Here is a 26,828-nt window from a genome sequence, read left to right as displayed (position 1 = left end):
ACACACACACACACACACACACACACACACACACACACACACACACATGAAGTATATAAACAAAAGAGAGCATTGGTTGAAGGAGAGAGAGATCATTTCCTTTTCTTATATTTAAGGATGTTACCCTCTTATGCCATGCCAATTTTGCATCTCCTTAAACCTTGTGCATCCAAATTTCAGGAGGAAATATTAAATCTTGAGCCCCATTTAGTATCCTAATTAATAACACTAATGCCTGGTATTAATAGTTTAACATAAATTATCCTATTTTATCTTCACAACAACATCGGGAGATAGGCTGTGTAGGTATTATTTCTGTTTTATAGTTGAGGAAATAAAGGCTAAGTGGAATTCTGAAGGTTATATAGCTAGTGTGCGACAGAACCAAACCCATAATCTAAGCATTCTGTCTCCTAATGCAGTGATCTTTCTATTATACGCAGCTGCTTCTCTAGAGGAAACATGGTTGTTTCAACACTCTAGCTCTGGGTCTACCATATAGAAGGGCAGCAAGCATGCTCAGCAGTAAATTTGTGGGAAGCTGTTTCTGCCTGAATGCCTTTGCATGACGCAAGGAGAAGTCAGAAAGGCACAAGATATTTTCTGGACATGTTTCAAACACCCACTTTCACCCTTCCTCTCCGTGCCACACAACCTCCCCTGCCCCTGCCACCCCAGTGTGGCAGAGCAGTATGGGGCTCTGGCAGACAGGATAGATTCAACCTCTCTGCTTTTCCCAAAGTACATTTCCATGGTAGAAGGGGTAGATTTAGCATTTTGGACAGGAAGTCTTTCTGTGACTACAACTAATGCAAACAAAGGCAGGTGAGGAATCTTCATTTATACAGAAAAGTGATTAAAAGTTTAAATCTATAGATCACTATTATGCAGTTTTTAAAAAATGAGCTAGTGAACTAAAAGTGGATACACAGGAAATTAAATCAAAACACTGACATGTCAATAGGTTTCAGAGAAGAGTAGAAAAAAATTGACATAGATAGCAAGGGAATAAAATAGCCACACATTCTTGCCTGGTTCTTTGCTCACATCATTCTCTACACCTGGAAACATCCACATCCTCCATCTCTGTATTTTGAAAATGAGTTCACCTTTCAAAGCCCAGGCCAAATATAACTTCCACCATAAGGGCTTCTTGAATCCCACTGAAAATTTTATTTCCTTCCTTGACCCTCCCAAAATGTGCTATTTTGTCACATAAAAAGCTCTCATGCTTTTGTTCTATCTTGCCATATAGTTATTTAGTTACGAGTCATATTTCACACACACACACACACACATGCACAAATACATCCAGGATATCTTCAGTTTGGGCTAGAAAATAAAGAATTGGGGGTACCTGGGAATATTTATTTGAAGGATATCAGGGCAGCTAAGGTATGAGCACTCATGTGGGATTTTAAAGTAGACTGCAATCAAAGGTAATGGGAGCTGAGGAAGGTAAGGAAACTGGAAGGCAGGAGCCAAGATGGGGGAGAAAAGCCAGGAAGTTGAGTTCTCCATAGTTTTCCTCAGAAACAACATAAAATCAAGCCCCAAACAAATTCTGGAGCAATAGAACCCACAGAAAGATGAAATGAAACACTTTTCCAGCCCAAGATAACTTAGAAAGACTGTGTGAAAGGTCTGTCTATATCCCAAAGAGATCATAAAAAAGGGAACAGGATCTACATGTAGAAAGTATTTATAGCAGCTCTTTTTATGATGGCAAAGAATTAGAAATAGAGGAAATGCCCCTTACCTGGGAAATGACTGAACAAGTTGTGGTATATGAATATAATGGAATACTACTGTGCTATAAGAAATGATGAGCTGGCAGATTTTTTAAAAACCTAGAAAGACTTACATGAACTGATGCTGAGTGAAGTGAGAAGAACCAGGAGAACATTGTACACCATAACAGCAACATTATGAGATAATCAACTGTAAGTGGCCACTAACCTTTCTAACCTAAGGGCCAGCCTTAGGTTGTGTTCTCAGGAAGGAATGAAGAGACCAAAGACTAGAGAGAGAATCAACTTGCAGTTTATTCCAATATGGCATGCCTGCATAGGAAAGAAAACTCACTCCTAAATACCTAAAAGTGAGCATGATTCAAGTGTGATTTCCTCCTGCATGAGGAGAGTGAACCAATGGAGCAGGGCTGAACCAGTCACATCAGCTGCTGCTCAACAAGTGAGTGGTCTCCTGGGAAACATCCTTGTGAGGGAGCAACTGGACTGTGGCCCTCAGCACTTCCTTATCTCCAAGGAGTGGTCTTGGTACCAAGAGGCCCTGAGGCAGCTCCTGACTTTTCATGGGACAGAAAGCCTTTGAACTCACATTGTCCTGTCCAATCAACTATGATAGACTTTGCTCTTCTCAGTGATACAATGATTTAAGACAATTCCAAAAGACTCATGATGGAAAATGCTACCCACATCCAGAGAAATAACTAAAGAATCTGAATGCAGATCATAACATACTATTTTTAATTTTTTATTATTTTTTCATGACTTTTCCCTTTTGTTGTTTTTTTTCTTTCACAACATGACTATTGTGGAAATATGTTTAACATGATTGCACATGAATAACTTATATCAGATTGCTTGCCATATTGAGGAGTTGAGAGGGAAGTGAGGGAAGTTGAAAAATTTGGAACTCAAAATTTTATTTAAAATGAATATCAAAAATTGTCTTCCTATGTAATTGGAAAAATTAAATACTATTTATATTTTAAAAGAGAAACTTGGAAGGCAAAGAAACTAGATATCCAAAGAGGGTAGGAAGAAGTGGTAGGAGTAAGTCAAGAGTAGCAGTTCTTACACTTTTTGGTAAACACAACAAAATTTTAATTCTATAAACATTTATCATATTATAAATTAAAACTGATATTTTTTTCAAATGTTATTACTTTATTTTAAAATAATAATAATATGTGGGATAAAGGAGTTCAGAGTCTGAATCTGAGATCAGAAAAGGTCTTTATTCTTTCTCATGAGAAAGGGCCCTCTGCCCCTCTCACTCAAATGGCATCTGTCAGGGAAAGAGCACCAGGTAGAAGCAAGCCCATGGTTATATAACCTTCTAATGCAGAAACCCAACCCCTCAAGTAGCCTTCACTCTCATTGGTAGGGAGGCTGGCCCACAACCTAAGTATGGGAATCTATCTTGGACACAAAGGACACGGAAACTTTATGTGGGTGTCCAATGCAAGGCCAGTTTTATCCTTATTTGGTATATCTTGTGCTGAGGTAGCACTGGGGAGGGTCTCCATTGCTCTAAGTCCCAGATTCCTGTAAGGTCAGGTGACCTCTAAATTTAGGGCTAATGGATGCTGAAGCCATTCTGGATTTGATTTTTCAGAAGGGGGAAACTTCACTGCAAATTATCCCTCACAATAATAATAAACATATTATATATTAGCATAATATTTTTATAAAAAAAATAATTTAACTATATTCTAAAACAAAAATAGTGAGTATATCATTGTCTTAACATATTTTTGCAATTTTATTAATGGCTAATTTTATAGGAGACAGCTAGATTCTCATAGCTGATGCTACCTTCAATATGTTGAAAAATATCAAGCCTCATACTGCATGTAATTTGAAAAGGTAGGCATGTTTTAATAGGTAAATAATGCCTTTGAGATTGTTATTTTTAAAAATAGTTTCAACTTCAAGAGCGTCCTGAAAGAGTCTTAGAAACCCCCAGGGATCCACAGATCATACTTTGAGAACCACAGGTGCAGAGAAGGCTATGAACCATGGACTAAATTGATTGGGGAGGTTGGAGAGTGATCTGAAGCCCCAAGCTGATAGTAACAATCAAAATCAACAAGCATTTATAAAGCACCTACTATTTTGACAGTGGTGTAAAGGATCAACTGAAGGAGAAATCTGAGGCAGGGAGACCATGTTGGAATAATCTAAATTAAGGATGATGAAGACCTGAAACTAACTTCATGGCTGTATGAATGAATAGAGAAAGAAAATACAGATGTGAGAGATGTTGTGAAAGAAGGAGTGGCAAGGCTTATTATCTAAATGAATATGTGGTATGAGGGCAATAACAAGTACAGAGTAATTCTGAGATTAAGAACCTGAGACTCTGGAAGGATGATGGCATCTTCCACAGTTTAGGAAAGGGAAAGGTTTAGGGAGAAAATTGAATTAAATTTTCATCATGTTTAGTTTACAATGTCTCTATGACATCCATTTTAAAATGTCCAGTGGGCAAATGGTGATCTATAAGTGAAGATTAGGGGAGGGGAAAAAAAGACTGGAAGGGGAACTAATGAGGTTACCAAGAAAGACAGAATATAGAGTGGGGAAATGATTGTTTTTTAAAGCAATCAGGGTTAAGTAACTTGCTCAAGGTTACACAGCCAGTTATTTCTGGGTGTGGTGCTAAGTATCTGAGCCTGGATTCAATCCCCAAGTCATCCCAACACTGGAGCTGGTGCTCTTACTCACTGAGCCACCTGGCTGCCCCTAAGCAATTGGGGTTAAGTAACTTGCTCAAGGTTACACGGCCAGGTGTTTCTGGGTGGGTGCTAAGGGTCTGAGCCTGGATTCGATCCCCAGGTCATCCCAACACTGGGGCTGGTGCTCTTACTCACTGTGCTACCTGGCCGCCCCAAGGGGGGAAATGATTTTTAAAAAGAAAATGACTAACAAAATACTTGTGATAAATGCATAATTTCAAATGTATATAGGAAGGTGTGTGTATATATATAAGACATTAAAAGCCATCCTCAAATAACAAATCACCAAAATATATGAAGTGGTAATTTATAAAACAAGAAATACAAAGTATCAATTGGTTGTTCTTCATCCTCAAAGAAGACCAAAATGACATCACGATGCAAAAGTCAAGTTTTAGTGTGTCTGACCATGGCTTATCAGGCTTTCCCCACAGCAAACATTCACACACACATACACACTCTCTCTCTCTCTCTCTCTCTCTCTCTCTCTCTCTCTCTCTCTCTCTCTCTCTCTCTCTCTCTCTCTCTCTCTCTCTCTCTCTCTCTGTCTCTCTTGCTCATACCTTCTCTAAACAGAGCTAGAAAAGGAAATGCACTAGACTGAATCTTGATCAGGAAATTCAAGAGAAAAAATTGTGAGTCATTTTTCCAGCCCACATCAACACAGGAGAGAGATGAGAGATCTGTGGACACTGGAACAGGGTCCAGCCAAGAATTGCTGAATAGAGTATTTTAGCAGGGAGAGAGACTGTGCACTAGGGCACAACACCATTCACAGATAGAATGTAGTGGTCCACAAACTTGTCCTTGGTGCAGGAAAAGGTGAAAACTGGGAACTCTGTTGCTCACTACCCAGTTCAGGTCATAGATCCAAGGCTTTAAGGGACTGGCAATGAAGGGTGGTGTTCCTGGGTGAGAAGCAGTTGAGTCCAAGATTATGTACTAAGCAAGAAACAAGTTCAAAAGCAAGCAGCAGCTGTATGGCTCAGACTCCAAAGACAGGCTGGAGTCTCAGCTGAGTTGCAACTCAGCCTAGTGTGAAGCATGTGGCATAAAAACAAGGGCAGGAATCCCAGACCAAAGGGGTGCTTCCAGTTCTGTGACTGGACCAACAGGGCTTTCCAGCCAGCTGGGTAGTTTCTGAGTCCAGCAACACTATTCAAGAACAGCAGTATGAAAGCTCATAGATTGGTTGCTCAGATTCAGATCCAAGTCAGGAACTTGCGGACAGAGCTCAAATCACAAGAAGAGCAATTAGATTTTGCCTTAGAGAACTGAAAACTTGCAGATCCCCAGCCTGAGTTGTACTTGAGATCATGCAATGACATGACACTTAGTCCCACAAGAAAGCAACAACAGAACCACCCTAGTCATTCCAGACTTGAACACAAGTTCAACTATAATTCTAGGAGGAGATAAAGAGTTTTCAGAAGAGTTATATTTTTATAAATAAAATAAGAACATGAGAGGGAAAATGAGGAAAGAAATTAGAGCTATGGATGAAATATTTGGATAGGGAATTAATAGCTTGGCATAAAAGATACAAAACCTTTGTTGCTTAACAAACACTGAAAATTAGAACAGACTAAGTAGAAATTACTGATACCATGATATAACAAAAAAATATCAAAAACAAAATCAAAAGACTGAAAAATACTTAAAGAAAATGTATGATATCATTGAAAACTAGAATACAGATCTAGAAGAGATAATTTAACTGTTATTGGACTGCCTGAAAACCATGAAAAAAAAAAAACTTAGACATCATATTTCAAGAGATGACGTTTTAATGCCCAGATCTCTTAGAACCAAAAGGCAAATTCAAAATAGAAAGAATCCAATAGTTACCTCCTGAAACAACCCCAAAATGAAAACTCACAATGGTATCATAGCCAATATTAAGACCTTGCAGGTCAGAGAAAAAAAAACACTAAAAAGAGTCAGAAAGAAAGCATTCAATTACTAAAGAACTACAGTCAAATTCACACATGATTTAACAGTCACCTATATAAAGGAGCAGAGAGCTTGGAATATAATATTCCAGAAGGTAAATAGGCTTACAATGAAGTATAGCTTACTGAGAAAAACTATGTAATTTTATAGGGGAAAAATAAATGGATCTTTAATTAAAAAAAACTTCCAAGCATTCCTAATTAAAAGACCAGAGTTCCATAGGAACTTGAAATTTCAGCACTGCATTCAAGAGAAGCATAGAAAGGAAGCATGAGTGAACTATCGTAAGGGATTAAACAAGTATAAACTATTTATTCTCTAATATGGGGAGATGACCAATGTGTCCCTTCTGAACCCTATCATCATCAGGAATAACAATAGAAATTTTACTTAGAGATCCTTGGAATGGTTCTATTATATCTTAATGCTCTAAAAGACCATGGAAAGGGGTAGAAAAAAAATAATATATTGGGGAGCAGGGAAAAGGGGAAAAAGGTTAGAGAAAATTATTTCATATAATCAAGGTGTATACACAGAAATGTATACAAACAAGAAGTAAAAAGGGGAGCAAGTAAAACCTGAACCCATTCTCCTCTGAACTGGTCAAATGACAGAATAATACACATACACATATACACCCAACTGATTACAAAATATATTTCCCTAAACAAGGAAACAGGAGGAAAAAGGTAGAAGGGGGGAACAGGAGAAAAATATAGAAGGTAGATTAAGGGAGGAGGGGAGATTAATCCTAAGCAAAACAAATTCTAACAAATGATGTATAATAATAATACTAATCGTATTTATATAGTACTTTACAATAGTATTTATATAGTACTTTAAGTTTTCCAGAAAACTTTACAAATATTAACTCAACTGATCCTCAAAGCAACCCTGGAAAGTAAGTTCTATTAAACTCCACTTTTTACAGATGAGGAAATTGAAGACAAAGGTTTAAGTGGTTTCCCCAGGGTTACACAGCTAGTATGTACCTGAGGCTGTATTTTAACTGGTGTTCCTGACTCCATGTCCAGTATTTTATCCACTAGGCTACTTAGTAGCCCTTTGTGCAGTGACAAAGAATGGGAAGCTAAGGGAACTCCCATAAAATTGGGGAATAGATGAACAAGTTATGGTATATAAATGTGATGGAATACTATTGTGCTATAAGAAATGATGAAGAGGATGGTTTCAGAGAATCATGGGAATACTTGTATGAAGTGATGCAAAGTGAAGTAAGCAGAACCAGGGGAACAATATATATGAGGACAATATGACAAACTTTGAAAGACTTAGGAACACTCATCAATGTAAGGAACAAACATAATTTCCAAGGATTTATGGTGAAACATGAAACCCACTTCTTGATAGAAAGGTAAAGGACTCAGTGCAAAATATGAAACAGAGGGTGTTCTAAAAGTCAGTTTAAAACTGCACTAAAATTTTTGAGATATCCTATACTTTGATGGGAAGGGAAGGAAAAATGCAGAAATTTGTTTTGTCTGAATATTTGTTTGTAACTGGGACTTTTTTTCTTTATTTCTCAATGTGGGAAGAGAGAGGTGGAAGAGATAAAAGGTGGATTTTTGCTGATTAAAAAATATATATTTTTAGGAAGAGGGAAAAGATATAAGAAAGGGAAAAAACAGGAGATAGCTAGGTTATGGAGGATTCTGAAAGCCCCCTTCAAAAATATGTTATATTTGAGCCTAGAGATCCAGTGGGAAGACCCACTGGAGTTTATTAAATGGCACAGTGGGGTGTAACATGGTGAAATGACTATAGAAAGATCAGTTTGATCGCCGAGTGGAGGGTGGAATTGCATGGAAAAAGACTTGAGGCAAGAAGACCAAACAGCATTCTATTACAATAATCCAAATGTGAGGCAATGAGGACATATACCAGACTGGTTGTAGTATCAGAAGAGACAAGGGAGCATATGTAGTGGCAACCACACTGGCATACACAAGATGGTTGCTAACAAAGGTCCTTAGATCTGCTTTACTAGGGAAGATAGCTGTTTAAGGGGTCAACAATCTTTTTTAATTACATTCATTAGTTCAGAGGAAAAATCAGTACCCTGAACTTCAGAGAAAATCCAAGCAGAGAAATAAATACCAAGAGACAGGGCTTCTAAATGTCTGAGAAATTAGCACAGATCAACAGATAGATCCAACTGTCTGACCAAGGCAATACACACATCGTTACCAGAGAGAGAAGTACCAACATCAAGGTTTTCAGAGGGATGTGCGGGGACGGAGGTAGAGGGAAGTGAAGAGTGGGGGGGGGGGATTAGAAATTAACAGAAGGTGTGAAAGCCTTCCTAGAGCAAGCCTGCCCTAAGCAATCTTCCCTTAAGGGGCTCCACTTCAGGCCTATTAACATGAGGGGAAAATCTTATATCCCATTAATCAGATTATCATAGAATTCACAGGACTTGGAAAAACAATTGGATATGAGGGGGAAAGCAAAGGGAATAAGCATTTATATGGTGCCTTTTATATTTCAGGCACTGTACTAAACTTCTATAATTATTATCTCATATATATATAATCATATAATCTTTCACAACCCCATGTGAGGTAGGTACTGTTATGATCCTCATTTTATATTTGAGGAAACTCAGACAACCAGAGCTTAAGTGACTCACTCAAGGCCACTTAGCTGGTAACTGTCCAAGGCCAGATTTGAATTCAGGTCTTCTTGACTCCAGGCCCAGTGGACTAACCCCTGCATACACATAGCTGTATGTGAGGGTGGTGGTGAGTAGAGTATGAGTTAAGTTGGAGGATTGTGGTGCCCTTAACAATAATAGGAAAGTTCACAAATCAGTGGACTTAAGGAGAATGATAATGAGTTTTGAACTTGTTTACTTTACAATGTCTATGGAATATCCACTTCCAGTGTCTACTAGGCAGTTGAAGATTGGAGTCCATAGGCCAGGAGAGGGGTTAGAGCTGGATGAGTAAAAATTGGAATCATCAGCAGAGAAACAAGTGCTAAATCCATGGGAGCTGATAAAGTCATCAAGAAAAATAGTTTAGAAAGAGAAGAAAAGAGGGTCTGAGACAGATCCTTGGGGAAACCTATCATTAGTAGGCATGACCTTGATAAAGATGCAGCAAAGGACATTGAGAAGAAGTGGTCAGGTAGGTGGAAGAAACATCAAGATAAATTAGTGTCATTGAAACCTAGAAAAAAATCAAAGAGAAAAGGATGACTGACAGTGTCAAAAACTGCAGAGAAAGGGCAAGAAGGATGAGGACTGAGAAAAGGTCATTAGATTTGGCAATTAAAAGATCATTCATAACTAATGGAATAAGGTCTACATTGTCAGATATGATCAAAGTGTTCATTTGTTTTATTTCAACAGGCCTCTGTTATAAGGAAGGCTTCTCTGGGAAGAAGAAGGACAGTAATTGTGGAGTGACAGAAATGCAAAAAACAAAAAAAAACCAATTTATTTATATTTTTAAAACAATTAAAGATGTCCAAAAGTAAAATAACATGGGGGGGGAGAAATAGGAGGGAGGTAGCATCAGATAACTGAAACTCTTCAGGTAGAGGCTATATGACCATTTATCTAGGACACCATAGAAGGAGATCAAGGGGCAGTATGGTATATTGAATAATCTGTGGACTTGGAATAAAAAAGATTCAAGACCAGGGTTCACAGCCCACTTCAGACTCTCACTAGCTTTGTGTCCCTGGACAAGTCCCTTTAATTCAACAAACATTTATTAAGCAGCCAAGTACTCTGCTAATCACTGGGGATACAAAAAGAGGCAAAAGAGAGTCCCTGCTCTCAAGGAGCTTGACATCAATGAGCCTAATGTCCTCTTCTATAAAAGGGAATAATCCTAGCACCCACCTCACACAGTTGTAAGGATTGTAAAGAGTTGCAAAGAAGTAATATAGGTAAAGTACTTTATACAACTTGAAGTATTATTCAGATATGAGCTATTATTGTTCCTGTTGGACAGATGATTTCTGATGCCCCTTCTCAATTCTCTGGGTCTCTGTTAAAAACAAAGTCCAATGAGCATTTATCTTAGAAGAGACACTAAATGGACTTGAGTCAAATTGCTCATTTTGCTTTGATCTGAAAAGAGGGCAAAGGGTTTCAGTTTGAGAGATGCCTGTGACAGGATAGTTTTCAGACAGCAACTGATTTCTCTCCCTCCTACTGCTTTAAGTGCCACCTTTGTCATCCAGGCGAGTACTTGTGAATCCTTTTCAAGAATGTCTGTCTAATCTGAAGACTCCAGAGAGATGGATTTTCTTTTTCAAAACACTACCACTCTACGCTAAAAAGCAAACTCTGTTACTGATGACTGATGGACAATATATTCAGGTTGGCCAGAAAGTTTGTCCTTACTGAGTTGGATTTGAATGGTAAAGGTCTGATAGCCACAACCACAGTGACATACCCCAGGATGGCTGCTAGCACAAGTTCTTAGATTTGCTTTACTAGAAATGATAGCTGTTTAAGAGGTCAATAATCTTTTTAAATTACATTGACTAGTCCAGGGGAAAAGTTCAGCATCTGAAAATCAGAGAAAATACAAGCAGAGAAATAAAGACCAACAGAAAGGGCTCTGACTGCCTGAATCAACTATACACTTTTCCTACATTCCTAGATCAAGAGAGCCTTTTACATTTGAACAGGCGGGGAGCTCTGAACACATGACCACTCAGAATCTTGACCAGGGAATCATAAGATCCTTCCCATAAGCAAGTCCCCAAAGCAAAATACCAGCTCAGAGTATATATATACTTCTCAGAGTCAGAAGGCATCACAACTCTTATGACTCAGTACCTAATTTGAAATCAGCCAAAGGTGTGAACGCCTTTCTACAAGCAAGCCTAGCCTAAGAAATTCCCTTAATGGGCTCCACCTGAGGCCTATTAATAGGCAGGGAAGATCTTAAATCCCATTAATATTACAAGGTCATGCAGGAATCTTTCAAATTAGAAAAGTCAACCTCAGGACTGTGTCACTCTGGGCAAGTCACTTAACTTCTCTTAGGTTTAGTTACTCCTCATTATAAAATGAGCAAAACATTTTAATAAATGTAAGCAAAATTAGTCATAAACCTTAAAGTGTAACATAAACAAAAAGCAAATCAAGAGACAAAAATTAATAGATTAACTTAGGTTTATAAGTATAGGGATAAGGAGGATGGCACCTCCTCTGCAGCCTATACAGTTTAAATTGGCTGGAGCACTAAGGAGCCAAGAGTCACACAGCCAACCAGGGGTGGGGGTCAGAGGGATCCCACATCATTCAAGCTTTTTATCCACTATTTCATGCTATTATCACAATTATCATTCACAAATACTCAAAAGCAACAAATGTTCACTTCTCCCACATTTCTTTTGCTTCTCACTTCCAACTCTTCTTCCACTCCATCCCCAGTCATCTCAGAGACAAAGGAAGGGGACTCAAGTATTCTTTTTTTTTTTAAGAAATTGGGTTTAAGTAACTTGCTCAAGGTTACACAGCCAGTTACTGAGTATCTGAGTCCAGAACCGATCCTGGGTCCTCCCGACTCAGGGATGGCACTCTTACTCACTGCCACCACCTAGCCGCCCCAGGACTTAAGCATTCTTGTCGTTATCTTAGTCTGTCATATCCTGGAAGTAGCATGGCAATAAGGCTTTTGTTCTCTAGGTGCCAGAAAGTCTTAGGAAAAGAGAGTTAACTCCTTTCATATGCAGTCACATTACAAAGGATGCTCTTGAGAGGTGGCTTCAAGGTCCGAAACCAAAGCCCCATCATCAAGGACATCTGCATAGGAGCTGACCCCCTAAGAATTCAAATATTTTCATTTTGAACAACTAAAGTCTTGGGGCAGAGCCTATTGGTCTCAGAACTCAAACAACATCCTTTTAAGTGTAACCCATATCAAAAGAACCAAGGAGCAAGCTTAACAAAGCTGCTTCTCAGAAGGGCCTTCTATAGAGAACATAGTGAAATCTTTATCTGAGTCCTGGATCAGGCCTCTTTGACTCCCAACAGGATCTGGTTCTAGGGTCTCTTTAAAAGATAGATCTATCTAAAAGATATTTAGCGATTTCAATGTCAGTTAAACACTCAACCAATTATAAGTAACTGGGAAGGAGGAAGTAGGCCTGCACTACTATTGTTGAAAAACTATGCATATAATTTGCATAGGTACTATCTAGAGTAACTAATCTAGACATCCAATCCAACCCTCTGGCCTTACAAATGTAAAAACTGAGGTCCCCAAAGGATAAATGACTTGCCCAAGGTCATACAAGCACTAAGAGCTAGAATTGGGATTCAAGTCCAATTCTCACTCCAATGCTAGTATTCTTTCTCCTACAACATACTGCCTCTCATACAAAGTTGTAAGACATAGAAAATGATACATGAAAACTCACATTCTATAATTGGTGATAAGATATGTGCACATATATGAGTTGTTCTGTAATTGAAAACTGTATCAAAAGGCAAATTATCATAAAAACAACCTAATATGTTACTAGGGAGAAATCACAATAGCATTCAACTATGTACAATCAAAAAACATTTTTCAAATCTGAAGAACATGAAGGGAATAAAATGAGCACATGACTACAACACCCCTCCCTAGCCCTCAACATACAAAAACAATCGCATAAAAAATCCTTCTGTCAGCTAGAGCTGTCCAAAACTGGAATGGGCTGCCATAAGAAGTAATGAAATCCCCACCATCACAAAAAAATGTTTGATAGTCCTCTATTAGGGGATCTTGTGAAGACTCAGATAGTGTGGGAGGAGGGACTAGAGGAACACTAAGGTCTATGATTCAAAAAATAAGAGCAGTAAAGGACAAAAAATGAAAAGTGCTTTTAAGGCAATACTGGGTTTCCATTAGACTTATCAGCTATAGTTATTGTTGTTTTAACACTGTCAGCTGGGGAAAAATGCCTTAGTTATAAAGCTGTGAGAAGTTAGAAGTTCCCCTAGGAACTATTAGTTCCCTGGCTACTATCTGTCTATTCAAACTCCAAGTTCTCTTCTTCCCAGTATTCCATCCTCACTTCAGCTGGACAATCACCCACCTTAGGGAATAGTATGTTCCCAACACAAATAAGTTTCTCTCTACACAAACTTTGTTTTCAGATACATTAAAGCTTAGCCACAATGAGTTGCCCCTCAGTGTCCAATTGGTTTCTTCTCTGATTTTTGTCTCTTCACTAATTTCTGACATAAAGAGAGCCTATATTATGTATCACAAAGAAATCTAGACTGTTCCTGGACACTTAAGTGATCCTCCCACCCCCCAAGAAAAAAGTTTCACCTTCAGAGAGGAACAGGCACATCCATACCATAAGAGCAATCATTTCCTATTTATACATTCTAGTGAGCTGTGTTAACAGAATAAGGCTGTCTTCACCAGAGAAAGAGAATTCCCTTATCTTTTCTAACCTTTATTTTTCTCATCTTTAAAATAAGTAACTAGATGTTTTCTAAAGTCTCTTTCAATTAAATGATTCCCATATTCAAAATCCATTCTCCTGCCCCCAGCACTACATTTAAATCATTTCAGTGGGATGATAAGAATTTCTTTCGGGGAAAGAGGTTATATAAATGTCCAAATTCATGTTTCAGAACTGGACATACACTAAAAAGTTTTCTTTTTCCTTTTGTCTAAGCCAAACTCCTTCATGCAACTCTTACAGCCACTTTCTTCTAATATTCAGCCAAGCTAGGGAACTATTAGTTAACATACTCTAAATATACAGAAAAAGATAGATAAAGTATTTACTAAATACTTACTGTTTTCCTGGCATGGTGCTAAGTCCTGAGAATATAAATACCAGCAAAAATCAAGACAGTCTCAACTCTCCAATAGTTTGTCTTCTAATAGGGAAAACACCATATGAAAGGAAGCTGAAAGAGGAAGAAGAGAGAGTCAACATCCAGAAACAGTCTGGACAGTCATGGACTGAATCAAGTTTGAAATAAACATGGTTGGCATAGGCACTGCCTCAATTGGAGAGTCAGGAAGAGACTTGCCATTCAGAGGAAGAGATTGTAAGAGGTATTTTCAGTATGAAGATGGCCAATGGCACAGAGGTCCAGAAGGAGTCTTGAGTGTCATGAACTATAACAAAGGACAGACCATCAAACCTGTGCAGAGCTGCCTTTCCTTATTCCATCCAACCATGTCAGGAGTTTTGCAGATTACTTCCTGCCATGGGTTAGCACCGTATTGAAAGGTCTTGACTTTTCATTTGTTGCCATTGTTTGGACATTTCAGTCATATCTGACTCTTCATGACCCCATTTGAAATTTTCTTGGAAAAAAGTGGTTTGCTGTGTCATTCTCCAGATCATTTTGTACATGAGGAAACTGAGGCAAACAGGGTTAAGTGACTTGCCCAGGATCACACAGCTAGTAAGTGTCTGAGGCCAGATTTGAACTCTCAAGTTTTCCTGACTTGAGGTTCAGTGATCTATCACTGTATCACATAGCTGCCTTGGCTTTTCATTATGATATAGCAAAACCCTGAGCTGTCTCTGTCTTTCTCCAGTCCATTACAGTGGCTGAAGTGAGATGATGCTGAGATAAAAGAGATAGTTTCATCCTGGGCTTTCTTCCTTCAACTCTCCAGGTGATGTCTCATAATTTCCAGACTTCCAATGAGTGGTGGGGAAGGACTGGCCTTTATCCATGCCAGCATCATGGCCATGTGACAGATATTGGAGGGAGAAACAACTAGGTGCACCTGGGTTCCTAACTCCCTATTCCACTCTTACATTTGTTCTTTATTGATTTTAGGTAAAGAAATATTTATCCTTAATTGGACATATCTAAATTTGTATGTGAGCTCCAGAGGATCAGAGCTCAATGGCAGAAAGGAAGGAGTTTCTGCAGTGCTTTTAAAGAAGATAGCCACGGGCTTTCTGTTGCCTTCTCCCTCTCTCCCACTATCCCTCTCTCTTCTCCTCCTCTCTCTCCCTGTCCCTCCCACGGTCAGCCAGGCACTTCAGGCAGTCGGCAGAGGTGTGCCCTTGTCTTCCCGTTGCTGGGGTGCAGTCCATCCCTTAGGATCCCTGCCCTGCCGAGTGTCTGTCTTAAGAGCTGGGTGTCCCATATTATTGGGTCAGATAAGAGCATCCTGAAGTTAGCCTTTTATGTGGACAAACTGTTAAGAGATAAAGTAAAGAAGGTGAGAGAGAGCCAGCCAGTCATGTTTGGAAGATACCTTGGTCGGAACAAGGCACAACACTGCATCATCATGCCCAAGTTTTACTGTGATTACTGCAATACTTACCTCACTCATGATTCTCCATCTGTGAGGAAGACACACTGCAGCGGGAGGAAGCACAAAGAGAATGCGAGAGACTATTATCAAAAATGGATGGAAAAACAAGCCCAGAGCCTGATTGATAAAACAACCACTGAATTTCAGCAAGGAAGAATTCCTCCCAACCTGTTCTCTGCTCCTCCACTAGAAGGGCCTCTGATCCCACCTCCTCATCCTAGCATGATGGGGACACCCCCTCCTGGAATGATGCCTATAGGGCCACCTCCTGGCATGAGGATGCCCATGGGAGGCCACATGCCTATGATGCCTGGTCCTCCAATGATTCCTCATCCCATGACAGTGCCCACTCCCCCAGCAATGCCCAGACCAGACAGAAAAAAATGGAAAGAATATAAAGAAACCCATTTCTCAGTTTTATATTCTTTGTTCTATTCTACCAGAACATCATGGTGCGGGGTCTCAAACATGGGTTTTTCCCCCCTTCCCCTTTTAAAATGTTGGCACTCTTTTACATCACTGTCACTTTCCCATGATTCCCCTCCCCCCCAGAATGTCCCTCCCTCCGTACCTCATTGTATCCTTCCCTCCTCAGTGTATCCCTCCCCTATGATAAATAAGCACACTGAAAAAAAAAAAAGAAGATAGCTACCAACAAGAGGACTGACCCAAAACTAGCCATTTTACCAGGAGACATAATGAGAATTATTTGGACAGCACAGAGTTGAGGCAGAATATAAAATACCTAATCCGCAATCACACAAATTTTTTATGCTCTTATTAGGCTTAAGTATCATCCTTCCAGCAGACTGTAACAGTAATTAAAAAATACATTACTGAATCCCATTTTTAAAGCTTTCTGTCAAAAACTCAATGCAAGTCTTTTTTGTTTAACATTTCTTCTGTGTGTAGGAATAAATAGCTGTCTTATGCCTGATTGATAATGCACATTGTATATCTTTCTCCCCCAACCCATCCCTCCTGGGGAAACCCTTGACATGAACTATAACCTAAGCTTTAAATAATTTGCCTCCAAAGCACTTGGGTGGGAATTTGATGAGCCAAAGAATATAAAAATAAGAATTCTAACCGACTTTTTAGGTTTTCAAGGACTAAAGCCTGTCCAAACAGCATGTCTGAGTATAGAAAGGAAACTAGGCATTGTATTTCTGCTCCTATGGGCCTAATAGTGGTTTTTCAGTATTAGATATCTATGGACCTCATATACTTGAAAGCTATTCTTGCTTCTGCCTTCTCTTTTCCAAGATAAATAACCCCAAGTCCTTTGAGGGAATAGTGGAAATTAACATTCTCAAGTCATAGTTACTAAAGCTATATAGCAGGATAGATAAAAATCATGAATTTTTTAGAAAGGATTTTGATTTAAATTATCATTTTTCTTATTAAAATGCTTTTTTCTAGGGAAAAAGCCTGCCTGAAAGTGGTTTTAGAATATGTTAAAAGTCAATGACATTATTATGACATAGTCATAATTTCTAAAACACAACATTGAGACTATATTCATTAAAATTTTTTGAAAAGCTTTATAAATAGGTCACATAATGACTTTCACCCCCCTTCTCTTAACAATATTCCATTTCACTTATTCATTGATTTAACAGGTGAATACCTACTGTGGGTAGGCACTATGCTGAGATACAAAATGAAATAACCCTGGCTCTCAAGGAACTTATAAGTAAGTATAAAATGGCATAAGAGGATAATTCTTGTATTAAGAAAACTGACTCTAACTGTGTGATCCTATATGTCCTTTCACTTCTTTAAGACTTTGTTTCTTTATCCTTAAAATGGAAATAATAAAACTTACACTATCTATTTCTTCGGTTTATTGTGAAGAAAGCTCTTTGTAATCTTGACAGTGCTGTGCTATATAACTGTTATTACTAAACAGCTATACGTATAATGTGAATAGCTGAAAAAGAGCATGCTTGCAGGAATTCATGAGAAGATATTCCTTCTAACTGGGAGAAGGGAGAAAAAGCCAAGGATTCATGGAAGATGTGACTTTTCCCCGGGACTATAAAGCATGAGTAAGAATTAGACAACTGAATGTGAACAAAGGGTGTTTTAAGTAGAGGAACAAAGGAGAGTATTGACACAAAGCTTGGAAAGAATGCTGTATGTTGGTAAAACATGGAATCTAGGTTGGATGAATGGTAAAGTAAGTAAAGCAAGTGAAAGCAACTGTTGGGCAATGAATCAGGAAAGGTTATTGGGTCCATAAAAATTGAAATGAAGTTATTAGGGGTGGTTCAATAATAGCTCACATCTACATAGCAATTTTAAGTTTACAAAATGCTTTCACTACCAAAAAGATAAAAACTTCTGGAAGGTAGATAATGCAAGTATTGTAATCCCCATATTTACAAATACGGGAACTGAAGCTCAGAGAAGTTGTGAGTTGTTTAGGGTCACCCCTGAAAGGGTCAGAGCAGTGACTCCCTCCATTCCACTCAACAAACATGTTAAAGTACCTACAATGTGAGGGGAATTGAGCTAGGGATGGGGGATTCGAGGACAATAGTGAAGCAGTCTGTGCCTTCATCAGGCTTACTGATGGGAAACAACATGTACAGAGAATAATCAACACAAAAAACATGCAAGGTCAACACGAAGTAACTTGTGGGGGAAGGCGAAGACACTAACAACCAAAGGGAAATCCAGAAAGGTTTCCTGTGGATGGTGACACATCAGCCACGCCTTAAAGAAAGCTGGCGATTTTGAGCAGCACATTTGAGTGTGCAGAACAAGATAGGTTGGGGTTATTTTGAAGGGTGATGATTATCCTCATACCACATGGCAAAATTTTCATCCAGATATCAGTATACTCATTTCCCTTGACAATGACTTTCACAAGGTCTGCTTTGAAGTTCCCCAAACTCAGAACTCCATCTTCTGAACCTTTGCACAGGTTGTTGTCCTCCAAACCTGGAATGTTCTCCCTTCTTACTCTGGTCTCTTTTAAATCCCTAGTTTCCTCCAAATATTAGTTGATGTACCATCATCTAAGGAAAGTTTTTTATTGATTTCCTCATTTATTTGTTAGTGTTCCCTTCAAATTATCATGTGCATGCTTATCTGTTTATATGTTGTATCCCAATAAGCTTAAGAGGGGAGAATACACTTCTCATTTTTCTTTGAATCCTTAGTGCCTGGCACAGTGCTTTATACAAAGTAGGTACTTGAGAAATAATTGTTAGATTGGATTCCATTGGTTTTTAGAAATATTACCAAATCATTCTTTGATTTTCCTAGGCAGCTAGAAAGTTAAGGTGAAAAATTGCAAAAACAAATCACTGCTTTCAATTGTATTGTCTCTTCTAAAAATGACACCAACATCTCTCTGAATTTTGAATAATATATACTAAGATTCTATTGAACAACTGCAATGAATTTTTTAGGGAGAAAATGATCACATCAAGTCTTTCCTGCTATTGGTTTCAATCAAATCCTAACACAGGCCCTTAAATTTGTGAGGAATACATGTTAGTGTTTTTATATAAAAGTTTTCTGCCATTCCCAACTCAGCTGACTCATTGTCAATCTACATCCATTCATGACCAAGCTCAGTAAGGCAAGCAAACACCACTGGGGAATGAGGGCTCCTATCTAAGTGAATATTCCAGAAAACTCTCTCAAGTGGAAAAACTTAATCATAAGAAAAAATAACCTCGAAACTTTGTGGGTGGATACGAGTATTCTCACTATGAACTCAGATTGCAACTCTTGATAATTTTATCTAGGTTCTTCAAAGGTTGCTATGGCTGAAAAATCCATCCCTATGTGGCCAAATTGTAATGAGCTTCTAAAGGGACTGATCCTTAAGCAGCAGATGCACAGTCCCACACCAGGCCCATCCTAAGAGTTTTTCCTGTTTGACAGGACCTTCCAGAGACTGAACTCTGCAGACAGAACCAATAGCAAGGCATCAGAGTAGGATTTTAGTAAGGGAATAATAACTATCATAATTATTTTAAAATACATTATTGAAATCTTTCTAAAATATATTACATACTTCTCTGTCTTAATAAATACTCCTTTACTCAACAAACTCCCAGTGGTTCCCTATTGCCTCTACAATAAATATACATTCCTCTGTTTAGTGTTTAAAGGCCTTCATAAACCCTTTCCAACCTACCTACCTTCTCTATTATATATTAATTATTTCTGTATACCCTATAGGTCAGCCAAACTTTCGTTCTTGCTGTTCTTCATACACAGTCATCAATCTTCTGTTCCTGCTTCTTTGTGCTGGCCATCCTCCAAGTCTGGAATCCACTCCCATCTCTCTTCTGTCTCAGAAGTCCTTTACTACTCCCCTTTTCCAATTACTAATGTCCTCCCTCTTTAGACTACCTTGTTTTTCATTTATATTTATTCTGCATATATTTCTATAGACAAATATCTCTCCTGATAGAATGTAAGCTCTTTGAGGGAAGGGACTGACATTTTTGTCTTTGTATCACCAACAGGTAGCACAGTGACCTGAACAAAGCAGGTGCTTAATAAGTACTTGGCAGTCAATGGAATACACAGAAAATATTAAAATAGTAGTAATTTTTCTAAAGATTGGATGGGAACATACAGAAACCATACTGAAACATGCAAATATCAGTGAAAATGGTTTCAGAACACTGAGATGGAATAGGATAATAATTTCCTTTGCATAATACTTTTTTAAAAACTTATTCAAGTTACACTCACATATATTATCTAGACTTGGAATCAGTGTCATGATGATATAAAAAGACATCATCCATTTTGCAGAATCAGAGAGTTGAGTTGCACTCTCATTGTGTATACGTTGTTCACATGTTGCTTGTGTATGTATCATTTAATGTCAATGTCTTACATGTGTTCCTTATGTAGATACTTCTAGAATGATCACTATAAGGGTCCATTCTTTACACTAAGTAAACCATCTCAGCAGACAGACTAAACAGACTAAGCCAGGTTGAGGGTAACTGATGGACCACAAACCTGTTGGTGAGTTAGGAAGGTGTCTACCACAAGCATGTGAAGACTTCTGGAGGAATGGACAGATAAGAACAATTTGTTCCAATGGCTATGAAGGCAGCTCAAGTGGGCACTTCCATACCATAAGAGCAAGTCACTTAACCCCAATTGCCCAGCCTTCCCCCCTCCAAAAAGCAAAAAATAATAATAATAATAATAATAATGAGTAAACAGAGATCCAATATCACTGAGTGAATAAGTAGCAAAACTAGGATTCAGGCCTTAGTTTTTGGCTTGAAGTTCTATTTCTCTTCATGATGACTACTCTAGATTAATCTGTCTGGGAAAACTTGCTGAAAGAGAAGCAATCTAGGCCAAACTTTGACCAAAAAAGAAAACAAGAAATTCAATTCCATCAGACAAAATATTTCCATAAAACCAAGTAGTAAAACAAGTGCCTTAAAAGTTTAACCAAAATATTGTGACCTTGATTTTTAAAAACAAACCAACAAAAAACTTGATTCTACTTGTAGAATTGAGATTATGAGTAAGGTTTGTAATATACAGTGGGCTGGTAAGAGTAGTGACGATATAGCTAAAGGATGCCTGTGGCCTGGGAGTAGAATTAGTTTCCTTTAACTTCTAATAAACTGTAAGTTTCATTAAGTAGGGTCTGTCCTTGAACTAAAATCAAGGTATAATTTGTTTTGGTCAAGAAACACCATTACAGAATTCCAGGCAGATACATGGCCCAGTGGGTAGTGCTACACCCAGAGTTAAGAAGACCTGAATTCAAATTGAGACCCATTTGTGACCCTAGGCAAGTCACTCAACCCTTACTTACCTCAATTTCCTCATCTGTAAAATTAGAGTAATAATAGCAATTATGATAGTATAATTATAATAATAGCAATAATAATTACTTTCCAGGGTTGATGTCAGAATATAATGAGACAATATTTGTAAAGCCCTTTGCAACATTAAATTGCTATATAAATGTTAGTTATTATTGTGAAACCTATACTGAAAACTAGATACAAAGCTCCTATTCACCATACCAGATTGGCTATGTAACTACATCCTGAAACCCTCTCTTTCACAATCATCCTTTCTTTCTCTATCCACAGCCACCCCCACCCCCACCCCCACTCTAGCTCATGTCCCCATCACTTCCTGCTTGGACTATTGCAGTAACTTTGTATAAAGCCAAGCACAAGCAGCTTTCCAGAGGACTGTTGCTGTAAACAGCTTCAAGGTTTTGATTATGTAGTATAGTAAACTCTCTATTCAGCAGTAAATTAAGGCAAAACATTGACAGAAATCAAACACAACATTCACAATGTTATAACTTAACAACTTATAACTAAAGTGGCCACATAGTTTTCACCAAAGTGGCCACATAGTTTTAAACAAAGTAAATCATCAGTAACTCGTAGTAAGTCCTTAATTCAATCATCCTTAAGGAGGAAGGGACACAAAGTACAAAGGTCAAAGTTCTCCACCCCTAAGTCACAGTAAATCATAATCTTCTCTGTCAGCATCAGGTACCCAAGAAGATATCTTTTCATCTTGACTGGAGGCTGGCTCTCAGCTTCCATGGTTCCTCTTCTATGGTCCCAGCTCTTGCCCGAATCTACACAACTGTCACCTGGGTTCAAAGGCAGGCAACTCCCAGTTCTTTGTCCAGCTTCTTGTTCAGTTCTTCGTCCAGTTCCTTGTCCAGTTCTTGTTCCATATTGAAGCTCACAGTGCCCAGTCCACCTCAAGTCCTTCACAGTTCCTGTTTGTGGGAAGACAAATCTTAACAGTCACAATAATATTCATTCACATTGCCGGCACCATCATCAATTCACTATCTGCCTGTAAAATCAACTCAGACTCACCAACAAGGCCTGAGAACTCAACACAAATCATCAGTATAGAAAGCAACACAGAACCACAAACAGGGACCAAGAGGTCAATACAAATCATCAGTAAAGTCCCAGGACCTCCAAAACCCTCCTCCAGGATTTCTGTAAACAGACAAACAGAAATCCTCTTTCAGGGCTTCCAGTAAGGTCCCAGGGCTTCTGTAGAAAGTTATCACAAACAAACATCAACACAGACAGAACAGAAAAACATAGAGTGCCAGGATACCACAACTTTTCTCCTTCACCACAAGAACTCCATTCTCAGTTCTGTTCTCTCCATCCTGGGCCCCTTCTTATATATAGTCATTAGCTCCTCCCCTTCCTGTTGCAGGAGTTCACAAGTTTTAGGGTTCACAAGTTGTGGGATTCACAAGTTCTGCATCTTAATACTTGATACAATCATGAACTAAGACAAAGTGATAGCTATTTCAGTGTTAATTAAATAGCTGAAACAAGGTGTTAATTACTTCTTTGCTTACCATTATACATCCTAAGTAACCAGTCTCCATGCTTCTCACCTTTCTCCAATCTCATCCACACAGTTGCCAAAAGAATCATTCTAAAGAACAAGAACTTACAATGTCACTTCCCTGCCGAAGAATCTTTAGGAACTACCTGTTGCCTCTAGAATAAAATATAGACTCCTTAGATACACTTAGAACCTCAAAAAATAAACATCTAATCTTTATTTAGGAATTATTACAAACTACATACTTTACATACATTGTTCCAAACAAATTAGCCTATTTGTTGCAACCCAACCCAAACTAAGCATTTCACATTCTACCTTTCTGCCTTTGTATAAGCCGTTCTCTGGAATACAGCCCCTTTTCACCTCTACTTCATGGAATCCTTAGCCTCAGTTCAGTTCAGGTGCTTTGTCTTGTTGTCCTTCATGCTTAAAGAAGACCAGCATGACATCATGGTGTCAGGGTCAAGGTACAGTATGTCCAACTGTGGCTTATCAGACCAGTACAAGCTTGGAAGGTTCTACTATAAGTCAGATACAAATATCCCACATGAAAATCGGAGTGGAGATTTCTCTAAATTTGCACATCTCATATTTCTTTTGAACTACAGGAATTCTGCTTTGCTCAGATCACAACACCTTCTTTGATGTAGGCATGCCATGCTGAGCAGTCCTGTGCTAGTGTCTCCCATGTCTCACAATCGATGTCAAAGTTCTTCAGAGAGACCTGGAGAGTATTCTTGTGTCCTTGTCCTCAGGTGTCACATCCTACCCAAATCCTTTCCAGATCACATAGATGTTAGCAGTCTCTTCCTCTATCCACCAGTAGTATGTGAGGTCCTTGAGGGCAGGGTCTGTTTTCCATTTTGATTTTGTATTTTTAGTTCCTAGACTAGTGACTTACATGTTTTACAAGCACTAAGTCCTCTTTGAATTGGACTGAATTACATTCTCTACATGAAATATAAGAACAAAGTACATTTTCTCTGCTCTCCACATTTCTACAACGTGCTTCTGCCTAGGCATACACTATTAGATGATTGCAGAATGAATTTAGAGGAGGTTAGTTTCACTTTTTTTCTAGCAAGACTTGGCCTGAGGTCTCTTTACAAGTAAGGTGTTGTGAAATGTTGTGAGAATGTCATGTATTTTTAATTTGATCAAATAAATTAAAATTACATTTCTTGGAACTGAAGCCAAAAATGTGATCTACCATAACTTTAAAATACTGCACTTTGGCAATGTCTCCTGAACTCCAAATATTTATCTTAATTGCAATCTTTCATTTCTTAGATATTCAGGGCTAAGCTTTTTTTTTTTACTAATAACTAAACCCTTTCATGCTCCTGAGTCACCACATGCCTTTAAAAGGTACAAGCTTAAGTGGAAAAATGTGAGTAAAATTTGATGCCCACATAGTGAAACTTTAGAAAGAGCATCAAAATATATGATCTACTCACAAGAAACTCCTGATTTTAGATCCATTAAAACTGAAACATACTAATCCAATTCCAATTTAGCCAATATTAAGCACCTACAATGTGTATGATGTGATTCCATTCCACAAAGGGAGGCAGTGTGGTACAGTAGAATGATTACTAGATTTGCAATCAGAGAATCAGAGTTCACTTCTGTCACTGGCAATCTTTGTGACCTTGGGCAAATCATTTTACGGCATTGGACCTCAGTTTCCTTATTTTTAAAATAAAAGTGTTGAATGAGATGATACTAAGGAATCATTAGATATTAGGAACTGTGATTCCATTATCTCAGCTTCTATTATGAGCTAGGCAATTTAATATAAGATACAAGTTAAAGAGATGTTATACCAGATCAGGAACTTTGATGAAAATCAGCAAGTGTTTCTCATAGAGTTCCTGCTGGAATTTATGATCCTAAGCAGAGCAGCACAACGGAAAGGAAACTAGGCTTTGAGTAAAGGGACATGGGAACAAATCCTGATTCTGATGCATGTCTTCAGCAGGTCAACTCATCTCTTTGGACTCCAGTTTCCCCATCTGCATAAGTGACTAGATGACCTCTGAGATCACTTCCAGTTATAAATTTATGATTCTGCATTCTGCCCCCACCCAACAGTCTCTGTAAGAAAAGTGCATATGTTATCAAAAACATCCCAAGGATGAACTTGAAGGAGCCTGGTACACGAAGACACCAGAACAGTGAGTGATGGGCTCAAGCGATCATACAAAATTTAGAGTGATTGACATATTTCTAAGATTAAGAACTATTGTCAACAGGACAAAGTATCAATATGAACAGTTTTCAAAAGAACAAATACAAATCTTTACCTGAAAAGTGAAGTGATAGTGATTCACTATCACTAATAATTAGAAAAATGCAAAGGAAAGCAACCCTGACATGATCTCTCATGCCCATCAAATTGGCAAAGATGGAAAAATGAAAAAATTCATTGTTAGAGAGGCTAGAGGAAGATTGATATACAAATTCATTGCTGTTAGAGTTATGATTTGGCTTAATCATCTTGATTTTAAAAGTACTAATTATCTGATAAAGGTCAACAAATTGTATGTACATTTTGACTTGGAAAACCAACTATTTGGAATATAGGCCCAGGTCATGAATGACAACAAAGAGAGCCCCACATGTACCACAACCTTCATATCAAAATTGTTTATGATAACATTTTGGAAATATAACGTGTCCAATAAGAAAATGCCAGGACAAATTATGCTATATTAATATAATGGAATACAGAAGACTATGAAAAATCAGGGAAACATGAGAAGACCTTTTTAAAGTGATGTAAAGTTTAGAAAGCAGAACCAAAAGAACAATTTAGATGAAGATAAGGAAAATAAAATTGCCATTGAGAGGCAATGAAGCTCAAGTCAAATAAACAGAGGATATTAGTAATGTACTTAGTTTAAAAAAAATTCTTTCACATAAGATTTGATGGATACAGCTTTCTTTTCTAAAAAGAGCTGGGGAAATACAAAAGTCAAAAGTGACATATACAGTAGCTCCCCTGTCTGGTGGCAGAGTCCTACTGTGGCAAAAAGCCCAGGGGTCAAGTGACTGAGGGGCGACATGACCAGGCAAAGGAAACAAAGCAGACAGAAGATTCCACTGTTAGACTCCTATTTTGGGGACAAAAAGGAGCAAAGCATGGAACAGGAGGAAGACAGTGAAGTCAGAATTCCTGCACCAAAAGCTTCAAAGGAAAATAGGAGCTGGTTACAGGCCATAGAGGACCTTAAGAAGCAGATAAGAAAAGTGGAGGAAAAATTGGGAAGAGAAATGAGAACAATGCAAGAAAATTACAAAGGGAGAGTCAACAGCCTGACTGATGAAAATCACACCTTCAAAAACAGACTGACTCAAATGGCAAAAGAGGCTCAAAAAGGCAATGAGGAGAAGAATGCCTTAAAAAGCCAAATTTGCCAGAGGGAAAAAGAATCCAAAAGCTCACTGAGGAGAATCATGGCTTCAGAATTAGTTTGAAGCAAATGGAAGCTAATGACTTCATAAGAAATCAAGATGCTGTTAAACAGATCAAAACAAATGAAAGAATAGAAGGCAATGTGAAATATCTCATGGGAAAAACCACTGACCTGGAAAATAGATCCAGGAGAGATAATTTAAAATTTTTTGGACTACCTGAAAGCCATGATCAAAGTAAGAACCTAGAAATCATTCTCCAGGAAGTTCTCAAAGAAAACTGCCTTGATATTTTAGAACCAGAGGGCAAAATAGAAGTTGAAAGAATATAC

At 38.2% G+C, this 26,828-nt stretch overlaps 2 long non-coding RNA genes across 7 annotated transcripts in view; both read right to left on the bottom strand.

The window, feature by feature from the left end:
• The window catches only part of LOC138146092 (uncharacterized), a 193,383-nt gene that overhangs the window by 121,917 nt on the left and 44,638 nt on the right, over window positions 1–26,828 (bottom strand). For all 6 annotated transcript variants that reach the window (XR_011164390.1, XR_011164391.1, XR_011164394.1 and 3 more), the window contains exons 4-5: window positions 15,730–15,764; window positions 14,229–14,342 (exon numbers count right to left, since the gene is read on the bottom strand). This is a non-coding gene — a long non-coding RNA (uncharacterized lncRNA). The remainder of the gene's footprint in view (window positions 1–14,228; window positions 14,343–15,729; window positions 15,765–26,828) is intronic.
• LOC138146093 (uncharacterized) lies at window positions 21,078–24,119 on the bottom strand. The gene is made up of 2 exons (XR_011164396.1): window positions 23,395–24,119; window positions 21,078–22,477 (listed from the first exon to the last, which is right to left on the bottom strand). It is a non-coding gene; the product is annotated as an uncharacterized lncRNA (long non-coding RNA).

This window comes from Petaurus breviceps, unplaced genomic scaffold (assembly GCF_028583685.1).
Source record: "Petaurus breviceps papuanus isolate PSGF00001 unplaced genomic scaffold, PetGlider_PUasm1.0 90752, whole genome shotgun sequence".
NCBI classification, from domain to species: Eukaryota; Metazoa; Chordata; class Mammalia; order Diprotodontia; family Petauridae; genus Petaurus; species Petaurus breviceps.
The sequence above is the reverse complement of the archived record's forward strand: the minus strand, read 5'-3'. Positions and strand labels throughout refer to the sequence as shown.